This window comes from Ceratosolen solmsi, unplaced genomic scaffold, assembly GCF_000503995.2.
Source record: "Ceratosolen solmsi marchali unplaced genomic scaffold, CerSol_1.0 scaffold13, whole genome shotgun sequence".
Classification (NCBI taxonomy): domain Eukaryota; kingdom Metazoa; phylum Arthropoda; class Insecta; order Hymenoptera; family Agaonidae; genus Ceratosolen; species Ceratosolen solmsi.
This window is the reverse complement of record NW_011948418.1, coordinates 5,021,063-5,025,666: the sequence shown is the minus strand read 5'-3', so window position 1 is coordinate 5,025,666 and position 4,604 is coordinate 5,021,063.

Genomic DNA, 4,604 nt, shown 5'->3' with positions numbered 1-4,604 from the left:
ATCCTTGTTGGTAATTTGGCAAGGACTCGAATTCTCCAATTTTCGTGCTGCCGAGACTCAGCTGTCGAATGGCGACGCAACCCGAGTTCAGTCGCGCGCTAATGTTTGTCCAGTTATTTTAATCAAATTTGCACGCCTCCGCCTATGCCCTTCTTATTTTGTACAAACAGCTCGGATATCTTAATGGGGCGTCGGAGGCAAACGGCAGCTTGGATTCGTCGAGTGACTTGGTGCGGCCGTTAGGGGCAGGAGGGAATCGTCTCGCGTAATCGCGCTCGAATTCATTCTTGAAGAAAGGTTAGTTATGCAAAATTTACGAGAGATCGACGAACTCCGTGTTTTTTCCTTTTTCCTTCGATAAATCAGCCGGCGTTGCAAATATTTCCATGAAATACATTTATATGGTCCGATTAGGTGGGCGGGTTGAGGGGGAGGCGGAGGGCGGTAGCGGAGATGAAGTTTTTGCTCTCTTATCTCAACTGCTGCTGAGCGCGGCGTTAAGAATGGCAATGCTACGTGTTTGAACTGTAATGAGTTGCGTCTGTTATTCAGAGGGCTCGAGGTGTTGTTTATTCATAAATTTATCTTATTCCAATGCTAATGATTATATTTACTCGTATTTCAGTATACTCGAGACGTTAAATTAAATTAAAATAAGCTGCTAAAATTTTTCGTACTCGCAAATAATTATATGGGAGAATGTACTTTTTATGAAATGAAAACAATCACTTATCCGATCTACGATATCATTATTCATAAGCTTGAGAGTTTTAAAATGTTTTTCACCTCAGCTGTGATAAAATAACGATAAAAAGTTGGATTTTCTCATAAAATTAATGTATCGCATCCTAAAGTGAATATCATTAGCCTATCTGTATAAATGAACTTAATACATAAATAAAGGCGGATAATAATTTTTTGATAAAATTATTTTTAATTAATTAAGGTTTGATTTAATTATGATTTTTCTTATCGTCAAGTTAAACGATCGATTAAGCAAATATTTATACCTCATAAAAATTGCATAATACTGAAATGCTCTAAAGCAAATTAGACATATAATATGAAGCCATGCTATATTGATAATATTATTTTTAATTTTCTTATAAAAAAAAAAAAAAAAACAAAAAAAAAACAAAAAAAAACAGTTTTGTGGACTATATTGTTATTGTTTGTGGCTTAAAACGATTAAAATATCACTCATAGTTTCGATTATTTTACAGTTATTTTTATTTATTTTTTTTTTTTTTTAATTTTTATGGCTTCTAATTTCTATCGCAACTACATAAACAACTATATTATTAGACTTTACATTGTTATTGTAAAAATTATTAACAAACTACAATATTACGTTGAAATTTTTTGTCTTTCGATTATCATTAGGTTAGAAGAAAAGAAAATTAAATAAAATATCCTTATTACCATTATATATTATAAATAAATGAAACTGATTCTTCATTATAATTTCATATATTGTTTATCAATTTATTTAATTTGCCCGCGTGAGCTCACAAAAAGATACAGTTAAATGAATGATCCAGGATAAAACTTTTAATGCGAATCAGGCTAAATGTATACAGTTTCAATTCAAAGGATCAACATTTACAATAATGGCAAAAAAATTAGACTGCCCGCTGTAGATATTATCCTGTTGTCTTTATTGTTCATAGAGTCAACTATTCATAGGAAACTGCTATTTGATCGTAGATAGTAATCGGCATGACTCGAGGTGCATTCAGCTTATCACAAAAGGATGTATCAATGCAAAAGTAGATCATTTAATATTTCTTCAGTAGAAGCAACGTGTATTTGATTTGCCACGGTAGCGTACAACGATTGTCGGGGCGCGATCGTCAACGATAAGAGTTTGGCCAGATAATCCAATGACTCCGTCGAGTATCGAATTCCAGTCTCATTCTCCCTACACTGCCTATTCTTATCCAGACTTGTTCAAACGATCGCCAAACACTTGCCAACTGGCTAATTTTCGCGATGTACTTCGGCTCTTCCGCGTTCTGCGATCCCTGCGAAAATCCGCCTTCCTCCTCCTCCTCCACTGGTTTACAATGAAAGAAAGATATTCCGTCCGCTACTCTTGCTCGGATCGGATTGGCTGGGACTGGGGGGGGGGGGGTCATAATCTTTTTAGCGTTGTCGAGTATCATCGCGGATTTTGGCCTTCGGGCTTCTGGCAGCGATGCGATCAAAACTGCTCGTGAATTATAGCGGATATTTTAAGTGAAAGGCCGACTCTTCTCATAAGTGCCGTAACAACCTGCATGTACGTATATTAGTGTATGAGTTAAAGTCGGGATATTCGCGCGAAATCGGTGTAGATGATACTGACTGGATTGTTTTTGAAAATAAGCGCGTTCGACAAATTTATTGGTTAGACGAATGCTGGCAGCGTAGAATTGGTGGAACTGCTTTATGGCATAATTTCAGGATTTCGGTCCACTTCAAAGACATCGTAAACTGCAAAGTATTATTGAGAAGAATAAGCTGAAATTTGCTGTGAGGAATAATGTGCGTCTATATTTTCAATATTATCTGGTTTTATCGGATTGAAGCGCGCACTTTATTGAATGAAATGGGTGATGCAAGAAGATTATATTTTATTCCGATGTATTAGGCTTCCTTGTGTGATAATGTATTACCTTAAAAATGCATAATTTACCAACAATATGAATCTTGCTGCTCGAATAGATAAATAATAAATGTAACTATGGTTTATTGGTCATAAGATTTCTATTTTCCAGTGTCATATTATTATCATTATCATTATTATTATTATTATTATTATTATTATTATTATTATTATTATTATTATTATCATTATCATTATCATTATCATTATTATTACTTTTTATTTAAATCAATATGTAAAATAAGCTTTATTAACATTATATTCTTTGATTAGTACTGGCTTTTGAAACGTAAATGTCTTTAAATTAATTATAAAAGCTAAGTAACGGTCCGTTGCACGATTGGCTAAATAAATTCGGAAATCCTATTTTACGCGTGAAAAGCAATTTTTCGCTCCAATTAACGTAACGATCTAATAATCAATGTCATCCAGGACGTTTATCTAAGTCGCTCTCGATACACACTAATATCTGCGATAAACACCAACAATATTTACGACTCAAGGCACGTAAATTACAAAGTGAGCTTCAAATTAATCTCATCAAAACATATTTCATCTACTTAATGTAAAATCTATTATCTTATCGTTAAATTGCGTGCATTGGCCGTAATATTGAAACGACGACTGTATCGCCACAGCTGAGTAATTCATCACTGGTGAAAAAGCTTTTATGCCATTTATTGATAATAACGTCTTCTACGGACGAAAATCAAGCCCAACATTTCTAACCGAACGTCCATCGTGAGAGGAAGCAAGACACCAAAGTCTCATGACCTGCTAATACAAGCGATATGTTGATGGGATCGCTATGCAACACGATGACTAGCTATGACGTTGGTAAGACAAAGTTAACGGCTTAGTGTCAAGCGCTTGACAAATTGTTGCCTCCTTCCCGCCACCCCCGTTACGAACCAGCGGCTGTCGAAAACCTTTCGGCCGTACCCGAAGTCTGGCTCATCGGAGGCGCGAGTTTTGTCTGCAATCTCCATTTCGCCAGTATTATCCGAACTCCCTTGTCACTGCAAATGTATAAGACCTGACAATGCCGTTGACGGCCTCGTATCCTCCTTCTCTTTCACCTTCTATCTCTCCTTCCATCTCGTCCACTTTTTATCTCTTTACGGAGTCAGGGATTCCTCGGTTTTTTGTTTGCCTCTTCTCAGCTCGTGTCGAGTGTCTCCGTTACACGAATTCTCTCCGCATTATTCTTTTTATGCGCATTTTGTTCGAGCCCGGAATGTATATTAAAGCTTTTCAAGAATTCAAATGTAACGTTTTCTATGGCTTAATTATTAATTACGTCTCTTCGGCAAGCAGGAGTTTCATACATTATAGTTTCTCATTCATAAAGCATTTCTACGAAGCCATGAATTTAGATTTAAGATGCCTTAAATGTCGATTAGCTGGAGCATATTTGGCAATTTGGCAAGGAAGAAACTAAGGCTCGTAAAAATTTATTTACTACTTTTCGGCAAAAATTGGACTCGATCGTGTCATGTATGTATGCCTTTACGGTCTAAGGCAATTTTTAATTGATTCAAATTATAACCAATTATTATCAATTCTCCTCGAGACACACACACGCACGCACGCACGCACACACATTTCCTTCGAATGGACAAAAAATGTACCGTTCAGCTGTTTATAATGTTTTTTGAAAATAATAAGCCCATGAAAAATCGAATCCGAACGAACTATACTATCATACACTCGACCTACCTCAATGCTCTGCTCTGCTACCTACTTCACCATCGTAATCGATGGCTTCGTCCTCTTTTTCCTTATCCACGTTCCTCATTGTTCGTTCCATATCTCGAAACCGCATCTTAATTACTCGATAACAATAAATTAATATCTATCGCACAATACCACGTGGTTCACTCTCAATCCCAACGATATTCGCCCTCAATTTTTTCTTATCACACTTCCCTCATCTCGTCGGCTTGTCTTAATCCCA